We start from the raw sequence: 11,310 nt of genomic DNA on the forward strand, positions 1-11,310 counted from the left end.
ACAGATCTGCAAGTTTTATATCAAGTGAGTCCTACTCATAGGTAGGCTCTAATTGATAAATATGTATATATAAGAATGGCATCTTGGGCTACTCATCACAAAACTGCCAATTCCTTTTTCAGGAGCAGTAAACACCTGGTACATGCTACACAAACATATACCTCTTGTGAGACCTCAAAGAAACCGGAGCTTTGAGGACCATTCTTCTAAGAAGCATTTGGACTGGAGAAAGCTGAAAATGGGTTCTTTAATGAACCCCTATTCTGAGATCATCACTTGTAGATAAAAATAAAATCTACATTAATATTTGCAGGAGAGTATTTTTCATTTGTTTCTATTAATAAAGTGAATTTTAAACTACTCTTTGCTATAAGCTGAAGCCAATGGTTTGTGATGTCAGTGACTGGTAAAAATAATGGACTGCTTTCCTTCTTATGACATGCCTCCTAAGTCATAAGTGGGCAGCCAGAAGCTCTTGGTTGTGTGAGTGTAACTTTCCAAAACTCAGTGAAGTTAAGAAAACTGAATTGATATGGCCAGTTGAAGTCACTCACCTTTTCTTCTAGTGTCAAGGCATCACCTCATCTTACTCTTTCATCAGAGACAGGATTTTCTAAGAGCTCTTTGCAAACTATAAAATCATTTAACAGGCTGATTAATCAGGTGTTCAGACAGTAGCTACAAGTTCTGTTCTCAGTAAACATCTGACATCACTTTACACTAGTTTGAGACTAAATTCTCTCTAATCCCATCTGCAGCTGCCAGCTGAAGCAATCAAGTCCTATGTTGTTTGTAAGGAAATGGCTCCTTCTTTATTTTGTGGGTGATACTTATGGTGATACCTTAAGTACTTGCAAACAAACCCATACACATTTGCTCTTTCTATGACAGCTTGAACAAATTAATGTAACCTATAATAATTTCACCATATTGTATTTCTCCATGCCTGAATGTTAACATTATAACTAACAAATAATTAACAAAAGCCACAATATGCTTTATTATAAAGTGCAACTTCCTACCTCCTTTGGAAAGCACACTAGTGTGGCATGATGTTGTTTTGTCAGCATGCATTGCCTTTATCCCATTTCCTGTCAGTTTTTTTTGAATGATATTTGGATTTTAAGTAGAAATTTAAGAATTAAGATAGAAAACTCTATCCCTAATTGCTGACATGTTCTCGAACTGTATTCTGGTATAAGAAAATGTAATTGTAATGCTGTACTAATTATTTCTGCCATGGCATGTGAGAATAATGTTAAATTTATACTTCAAACTTTTCTCCCCTCTTCAAATGGATGATATGGATTTTTGATTTCTTTTTCTTATTGACATCTTTTATTTAAAGGAAAAGAAAGATACAGTTCTTGTTCTTTTCCATTACTAGGTTGAATTGATTTGCACTTGATTCTCATTAGTCAACTTGATAGCAAGCAACACCAACAGTTGGCTACAAAGTGAGTACTTCTATTTCCTTGGACATAGTTAATGATAGACTTGACTGCTCACGAGGGTAAGGCTCCTTAATGATCAGATGTTGCTGTTAGATTGAAAAATTACTTCACTTGTACTTTCTGTACCTTTTGTGGGTATATGTAAATTTATAAGCACCATATCAATATATCAATATCTCAAAAGTCTAAGGTGACATGGGAAAAAGTCACTTTGTAATTGATGTGGGTGACTGCAAAGAATTCTTCAACCTTTTTTCTCCATTTTTTCCTTCTTACTCTGAAGAATCCTTTGTCTTCCTCTGATTAACCAAAGAATAACGCCAACAAGTGAGACTGCAAGTGGTGCATTTCTTTTAAGAATGCTTTTTAAGAAATCCTTTTTTCAAGCTGGGAATTGACTATTTATGTGATGAAACCAGTGTGTGATTAAAAGAAAATACATTAGGAATTAAATAGCCTTGCTGAATTCTTCAAGGTAAGGATTACACATTTAAAAAGAGATATTTTCCCCCAAATTGTCACAATCTTACTGATTTTCTTTTCAAGCTGCATATATTCCATGGATAGTAAATTTTTTCTGCCTTTAAGATGCTTGTTCCCTCACAGAAGGGTAAAGTTTAAGTAAGTGTAAATATTCTAAAGTCTGAGATCCTGGCCTGAAAGATGCCATGAAAAGCTATAAAATACTTATCTTTGCCATGCAATCTTTGCCAGTTTAGATCATCATTTTGAATTAAAGTTATTGTCAATGAAACCAAGCTTTGCTTTAGAAAAACACATAATTTCAGAGCAAAGAGCAGGAACATGTGGTGTTCGAAAGCAGTCAAGTTCTCTGATACTTATCAACAGCAACACTTTCTTGGAGAGAAACATGATAAATGAAAACTCTGCACTGCCTTCCAGGAAGGGTTCAGCTCCTCTGAAGAGGAGCATAAGTCCAGAAAGAATTGCTGATGAGCCAAGAGAAACATCTGTGGTTAGTTAACATAGTACAGATTAAACAGAGTAATTGCAAGATGATGATAGTGCAGCTAAATGATTTCAAACCAGCATTTTAATTAAATTCCTTATGGCAAAAGGCTTGCAACTTCATAATCTTGCAGCACGTAAAGAAACAACGGTGAAGAAAAAGGAAACAACAGTGGAGGGATTTTGTCAGTCAATTTCTTAACTCCTTGTTGGCATGTTTACAGTTTGTACCTACATGCCTACTGACTAGGGGACTGTGTGCTGGAGGAAACAGTTTCCTAAAATCTCTCCCTAGAAGGAGCAATGTGTAACTCGGCCTTTTTTACACCTAGGCCACTATAATGCTGTCTAAGTCCTCATTGTTCCTTTCATTTAAAATATTTATCTACTGCACAAAAGGCTTACTTTACCCCTGAGAAAAGCACTCTTCTTTTTATTGTCTATTTTACTGGCGTTGCAACAAGTGCAGCATCCTTAAACTGAGATGTGGATGTGGGAATCTCCTTGGGATGATGCTGGCGAAAACTAAATGATCTGAATGCACTCCTTTTTACTTGTAGTACTCTTGATTTGCATATACATTGAGATTTCCACTGTTTTTGCTTTCCATTTACGATCTACTTTTCCTATAACCTTTGAGTTCATTAGTCACTATTTGCTGGAGTTTTTGAAACCAGCTGAGTAATGGTCATGTCCCAGAGCTTCCAGGACTCAAGATGAATGGCATTACAGTGCTTGCTTATCACATGAGCTGAATGGCAATACCCATTTTGGGGACTGTTCCGAGACCATCGCAAATGAAAACTGAGAAATGCCCTCAAACTGTGATGGAGATCTACTCAGCTGCTCAGAGCATGGTGTTAATAGTCCCAATGTTGTGAATTCAGTCCCCATATGAACCATTCACTTAAGAGATGGTCCTTGTGGGTCCTTTCCGTCTCAGAATGTTCTGTGCTTCTGTAAAAGATGTTCAAGTGAATACAGTTAACTGCTGAAAAGTAGAGTTTGAAAGTTGCTTCTGGCCTAATCCTGCAGCTGCCAGAGGCACTGTATTTCACTGAAATGTGCTAACTGAACCAGGTGTTGGAGTCATATGATAAAGAAAGTGAGAGTCAGATGGCGTAAGAACAGTCCAGCTGCTAGAGTACCTAATATGATGAAGGGTGAGCTGAGGATGTTTTTTACTAGTGCATTTGTCAATCCACACAGTGTTTGCATCAGAATTCCCACTTATTTATCCTTTTCCGAACACCTCGAACCTGCTCTCATTTTATTCTTATTTAATGAAATGTTCTGCAGTACTGCATGTCTCTTTGTGTCCTGTCCTCTTATGAAACTACCGTGCTGGTGATGGCAGATTTTCTCAACATATCATCAGATTGCAGTCTCCCAGGAGGAAATGCAATTTGGATGTACCATCACTACACTTGCATCAGGCTTTTTGTGGTTCATGCATGCGAATGCTACTAAAGAACATGATTTTGCAGCACACGCATGTAAGCATTCATTTGAACTCACCTATAAATTGGCTGTTGTCCTTTTCCTGATGATCATGCTCATAGACAGTTGAAGATAGTTCCTTATTTATTTGTGCATGACGTTAACTTGTTGTGTAATATTTCACAGTACTTGGCTTATTTGTGACAGCTTTGAACTTCATCCTTTTGTATATTGCTGGTTAATTCAAGTTGCTGCCTATTCTCTGATAGCCCTGTTAATTTTGTATCCTAAGATCAAAGTGAGCATGAATATGGATACAATGGATATAATGCACAATTTCATTACCTGAAAAATTAGTAAAGTGACTGCATGGAGTGGTAGAGGAGGGAATCTTTAATTTGATGGAGAAGAAAGGGCAATACAGGTATGTATTTTATCCAGTGTTACAAGAGAGTGTGAGAATCCCAGGTAGGACCCACATTCTTACTGCTGTGAACAATATAACTACAAACAATAAAACTTTTTTGTTGGCCCTGTTTAATCTTTATCCTTGCATCCTTGACTGCAGCCCTGAACAGGCAATTCAAAGTTAGCATGGTACAGGTGACATACAAATAGCCTGAAATCTGTCATTTAGATGTTTTGTTGTGAGATGTCTTGGCTTGCTTAGGCAGTATGTTCAAGAAAACTAAAAAATGGTGAAAAATTCCCATTCTTCCCTCTAAATCAGTCTACTGTAAACTGATTTGTCTAATGTCCCTCTGTTAGGGTAACACTTTCATAAAAGACAATCATTTGTCATCAGTCCTGGCTAACTAGTGAGATCCCAGATGACAGAAGGTTGGCTAATGTAACACTCTTCTACAAGAAGAGCTGGAATGAAGATACAGGGCACTGTTTGTCTGACCTTAGTGGCAAAGAAGAAAGACAAAAGAGCAAATTGTCTCAAATGTTGTCACATGGCAGTACAGGAAAAGGGCTTTGGGACCAGTCAGCCTGGGTTTATGAAAGACAGGCCCAATCTGACCAATCTGATCTGCTTCTATGCGAACTGAGTGAAGGAGAGGCTTTGAGTGTTCACTGGACTTACGAAAGTGGTTGACATAATCTTCCAGAACATTGTCCTAGAGAAAATGGCTGCTCATGGCTTGGAAATGTGCACTGTTTGCTGGATTAAAAACTGTTTGGATGCCTGCGTGGTGAATAAAATTAATATCCACTTGAATTTTGGTGAGAATGTGGATCTGCTGGGGGGTCAGAAGGGTCTAGATGGGCTAGATCAATGTGCCAAGGCCAATTGTAGGAGGTTCAACAAGGTTAAGCGCTGCATCCTGCACTTGGGTCACAACAACCCAAGCAAGTGACAGAGTGGCTGAAAAGCTGTCCAGAGGAAAAGGACCTGGGGTTGCTGGTCAACAGCAGCTGAACATGTCTGAAGAGTGCCCAGGTGGCCAAGGAGGCCAATGGCATCCTGGCCTGTATCAGCAATAGCGTGGCCAGCAGGAACAGGCAGTGGTCATTCCACTGGTGAGGCCATTCCTCAAGAACTGTGTTCAGTTCTTGGCCCCAATGTCTACAAAAAAGACATTGAGGTGCTGGAGCGTGTCCAGAGAAGGGCAGTGGAGCTGATGGAGGGTCTGGAGCACAAGCCTTACGAGGAGTGGCTGAGGGAGCTGGGAGTGTTTAGCCCAGAGAAAAGGGGACTTATCGCTCTCTACAGCTGCCTGAAAGGAGATTGTAGCCAGATGAGGATCCCAAGTAACAAGTGATAGAACAGGTAGAAATGGTGTAAAGTAGTGCCAAGGGAGGTTTAGATAGGCTATAACGTTATTAACCAAAATAGTTGTCAAGTATTGGAACAAGTTGTCCAGGGATGTGAAAGTTGAGCAAGGTTCTTACTTAGCTTCCCTGATTTACTTTCCATTTCATAAGACTCGAATTCCCAGCTTAGAGTGTAAATTTAAATAAATATTAAGATGCCTAAGGTTTCTTTTTATGCCAATATCTAATGGATTTATTTAACTTTTTTTTCTTGTTAAGCTCATCCTGCGGAAAATAATTGTAGATTGAAGTGAAGTAAACTGTAATTTGTGCCAAAGAGAATAGAAAACCAAGTAATGCTGATAATCCTGGCCAAGCCAGGATCGTCTTTGGTGCTTGATGGTTGAGTTTAATTCAGCAAACCCATTATTCAATTTTCATTAACCCACAATGAAAACAGAGGTTTGCAGGGGCCATTGCCATTTTTCTATTATTTTATTAAATTGATAGGTTCTAGTAAATGAGAATTTCCTGTGTATTTGTTGCAGTAATTCTGGTGTGATCCATTATACCAAATGCTATCAAGAACTATTTGACTCTGAGACAAATGACTTTACTTTCACTTGCTCCAGTACTTACACTTGAAGTATCTTGTGTTCTGCTTCCTAGAGCTGCTGAGAACTAAGATCAGATGAGAGCAGTTGGAAGTGCTCAGAGCAATTGGGAAGAAGCAGGAGATGATCCTCTAGGTCAACAGCGGTTTTCTAAGCTTTGTTGTATCTCTCCTTCTTTCTATCCTATCAGCATTCCTTTTTCCTCCAATCTAAAACTAAAAGCACTGAGAGAACAGGCTCTGAAGGCAACTATGGCCTAATATCGCAAACACAAATATTTATTGCCATTTGAAATCTTGTTGGGTAACAGAGCTTTAAATTTTATTCTTGGAAAGTTTGGAGACTTTTTTTTTTTAAGCAGGAGTTCAGGTACACTCCTGGGAGAGCTCTCCTTTTCTGAACTGAGCCCAACTCAGACTTGTTCAGTTGGAGATTGCAATTAGCTCACGGAGTACATTAGAGTGATCTTTCACTTTAGAAGTCCCATCCTGGACATTTGATGTCTATTCATTCTTTATTTCTTTAAATAGGTAATTTCAAACCACTGTGCCTTGCCTATGTCTAGTTTTACAAAAATGTGTGTTTTATGACTTCCCTTAAAAAAAAAAAAAAAAAAAAAAGAAAAAAAGAAAAAAAAAGAAAAAAAAAAAGGATCATGTTTCCTAAGCTGCTTATAACTGAATGCCTATAATAGGTGTGCTTTAGTTTCTCCACAACAGCATGCTGACTTCCCAGGCAGTGCTGATGGAGTAATTCTTCTTCTTGGGTGGTTCAAGTCTGAAACTGACTGTAAGTTTTAGAGTACCACCTGAGGCAGTAATCATACCAATATTCACTGTCTGGAATGCTTCATTCCTTGATTGCTGTATTTTTGGTGTATGCCTGGGAAATCAACTGGTCAGAATTTGTTTCAAAGTTTTAACTCATCCTGAAATATTTCTTTTTAAGTTTTTAATTTTTTTTTAGGTAGTTAAATCCTGGGTCTTACTACTGAGAACCCTTTTGCTATGCAAAATATTTAATTTCTATTCTTAGTCCTTGCAAGGACTAGTAATATTCAAATAGCATGCAGTAGCATCAACAGTCATTTGGGAGTACAAACCTCAAAACGGCACTTGGAAAAGACCCCAAGATTAAATATAGATTGATAACATATTTTTTGAGCATTGATTGTCCCTGAAGGAACAAGGTGATACTTTCAAACTTAGTTGAAGCTTTGAGATAGCCAATCTGAGAATAGAAAAATTCGATTTTTTGGTGATGATGATGAGGATGTTTATTATTATTATGCAGATATTCTAATGTCTATGGAAATCAGTGCTTTTATGACTTTAAAGTGGATTTCATGAGGAAGAGGCTGTTGGAATTCCCAATATGTATTCACGGTGTTAGGTATGCCTATACAGCCCTGCAGAGAGGCCTGAATGGAGACAGGGCTGATATGACCACACTGCACTGCCTACAGAGAATGCCAAATAAGATGATGCAGTGTAGGAGAATGTTATGGTATGCCTGGAGAGGGGTAGAGAGTAGGAAAAACAGTAAAACCACCTGGGAGATATTATAAGAGGGGGAAAACTGCTTGTTTAGCTTGGAGATCTGTCTAGATGTGAATCTCATTTTATTTTAAAGATTTGATTTCAAATGGAAACTTTGATTCTGGAATGTTGATTTTGTGCTGAGGGCTTGGTTGACAGTGTTATTAATAAAATTGGGAGGGTTCTATTATCCAATGAATGGCGGTTACAGAGCAACAAACTTTTACACAGAAGCTTAGGTGAGGGGGAACTTCTCAGGCAGGATGTATAGTGGAAAGATCAGAAGGAAATTTGAAAAGGAAGTTTCTTCTCTCAGGAAGGGTCTAAAAACCTGGACAAAGATAAGAGAGGCAGGCATTATTAAAATCTTGTTTGGATATTTGTCTCTGAAGGCTACAAGAATAAATTTGGAACTGGTAAATTTAGAGGGGGAGGGGGAAGGTAAACTGTTGAGTTTCTTCTATAGTCTTTTTGTTAAGTTCTCTCCCCCTAATACGATCTAACAGAATTGAAAGTTGATTGGTTGAAAATTGAAAATAATGATAAATCTCTTTCTCTGCTCCCCACAATGTTATTGATAAAATTCTATTTACATGAAAGATCTGAAAAGAATTCAGGATTTGCTGATGCCAGCTTCCATGCTTAGTGCTGAGCTAAAACTCTATAGGCTAAATGCTATAAATTCTCATGGTGTAGGGAAGCAATTGTTAACCTGTGGAAAGAATTCTCTAGAGGAGGTTCCATGTCATGAATACATTTAGGAGCCTTTACTTTGCAGTGTGTAGCACTGACGGCTGACAGAGACTAGCTGGAGTAAAGCAGTTCTTTCTGTGAGCTATGTCAATCTCACCCCAAGGTTTTCAAGACTACTCGTGGTAATTCTCTTTGCCTAAAAAGTTTGCTAGTTGTTACTTTCCTGAAAAAATCGTATCACTTGGTGCAGTAGTCTCTAAGGATACATTTCTGCAGATATTACATCTGCAGATGCATGATTTCTTTCACTTTGCTGTTAAGCATCTCCCCATGGGCTCTGCTATTACGTTTTTATCTGTAGTACAAATGAGACAAAGTGTTTGTACAAAGAACCTCACAAAGCATAGCAAAAAAGGAAAGAATCCTGGTTCTTTATCCTGAAAGGTCCTAGGACCACCTCCAAAGAGACTGCATTCCAAAGATGGGACTTTCCACTCATGCATTGCACCTCATAATTTTCAGAACAACCAAACCAAGCCTTTATATTGATCTGTTTACGCTCTTCAGATGGTATGTTACTGAAACAGTCCAGTTGTCATTAATGCTTTGCAATATCTCTTCTGGGCATTCAACATCAGTTTTGGCCTACTGATGTCACTACAAATGTCTGCTCATTTCCTAAAATGACATACATCTCTTAGACTATTTTGGGTATGATAGCATTGCTATTACAGAGTCAAGCCTTTTGAAGCAATAAAAGAAAGGTGCAAAAAGCCTAAAAACCCCGAGCAGCCTCCATGAATTAAAACACTTTGTTCAGCCTTAACTTGCCTCTTGTGCATATGCACAAAATAATCGTTAATCATTCAACTTTCTGAAGTCCCAACTATGAAGTCCTATCCTGATTCTACAGCAGTTCTTAGCTCTCTTCTGACAAAGTACTGGAGAGCAGCACAACGCAGTTGTATATCACTAAGAAATCTAGTGGTTATTGCGAACTGCAGTCTTATCAACATCAGAAGATTACACCAGTGGTAATAATAAAAGGCAGCGCTATAGGAAAAACACAACCCCCACAACATTTTGTGCTCACAGTTGTGTCCCACCTGACCTTCTGCTTTTTGGGGAGTGCTGGCTTTGAGCCTGTCTCGGAGCTCCCTCTGGTGCTTCACTGCTCCAGTGCAACGAAGAATTCAAGTCATGAGAGATGTCCACAAGGAGCGGCTGGTTTGGAATGGGTTTCATTAAACAGAGGTAACCACAACAAAAAGTCTTTGCATCCCCTGATTTAAATCATTATACCTGAAGGAGAGTGGATTTAGATTAGATACACAGATGTAGTTTTTACAATGAGTCTGGTGTAACACTGAAACCCAGAGAGGTTGCCCAGAGAGGTGGTGGACACCTCCCCTGGAAATCCTCAGGTTAGGTTGCATGATGCTCTGAGAAACATGATTTAGTTGAAGATGTCCCTGCTCATTGCAGGGCTAAATGACATTTTAAGGTTCCTTCCAACAAAAACTATTCTAAGGTTCTCTGATTCTATGACTTCTTACGTTAAAAAGCATAAAAAAAATTTAAAGTCTTTTTTCATTTGCTTAACAACCATCCTTAATTTTCAGGCAAACAAAATTGAAACATTTTAATCTTAAAATGTAGTATTAGTAACTGAAGTTGTAATAAACCATCATGTCACAATTATGGTGCTGAAGATACACGTTCATCTTGTCATCTATGTTTAATTTTGGGCCCCACATGACAAGAAAGACTTTGAAGTGCTGGAGCACATTCAGATGAGGCCAATGAAGCTGGTGAAGAGTCTGGAGCCCAACTCTTATGAGTAGCTGCTAAGGGATCCTGAGTTGATTAGCCTGGAGAAAAGGAGTCTCAGGGAGAACCTTATTGCTCTCTACAGCTACCTGAAGCAGGGTGGGATTGGTCTCTTTTCCCAAGTAATAAGTGATAGGACAAGAGGAAATGGCCTCAGGTTCTGCGAGGGGAGTTTTAGATTGGATATTAGGAAATTCTTCTCTATGGAAAGGGTGGTCAAATATTAGAACATGTTACCCAGCGAGGTGATTGAGTCACTATCCTGGGAGGTATTTAAAAGTGTAGATGTGGCACTTGTAGACATGCTGTAGTGATGGATTCGGCAGTACTGGATTAACAGTTGGTCCTGATGATCTCAGAGGTCTTTTCCAACCTAAACAATTCTATGATTAATATAAGAAATATTTTAAATAAAGTTACTGCAGTTGCTTTGCTTTGCTCTAATTTCATGGTTTCTTCTCTTTGTAATTTTTTTGACTTCACTGATTTCAAAAAACTGCTGAAAAGTAAAAGGCTCTTTTTTGATGTTAATGGCTATGGAGTGAGTGAGTGCAAGACTGTCTTCTGCAAGTAGAACACATTTTAGAAAGTCCAAGTAAACTAATGACGATATTTTTTACTGCACTAATCTGATCTCTATCGATCTTGAGTTAGCAATTAAGATGTCTTTGATTTCTCTTCATGAAGCATTATTTTCATTCAATCATTTGACTTCATTAACAGTCAACAAGATTGACTTCATTTACAGACTGCAGCAGCTCGCTTACTCTGTACTTTTTGTCTTTTTGAAACTGTCCAGTTTCTCCTGTGTGATGTCAAATAAAGAGAAATAATTTGCAATAATTACAGCCAAATATCCTTCCATCTGATGGATGAAAAAAGAATTTTGCTTCTTCTTATGGGACACATTATGCTGGTATCTGTTGTTGAAAATCAAGAGGATATCATGAACTGGTATTTGGAGCAAAACTAATTGGTACTTTTTTTTTTTTTTTTTTTTTTTCTTTTTGG

Source organism: Sylvia atricapilla, chromosome 1 (assembly GCF_009819655.1).
Source record: "Sylvia atricapilla isolate bSylAtr1 chromosome 1, bSylAtr1.pri, whole genome shotgun sequence".
Classification (NCBI taxonomy): Eukaryota; Metazoa; Chordata; class Aves; order Passeriformes; family Sylviidae; genus Sylvia; species Sylvia atricapilla.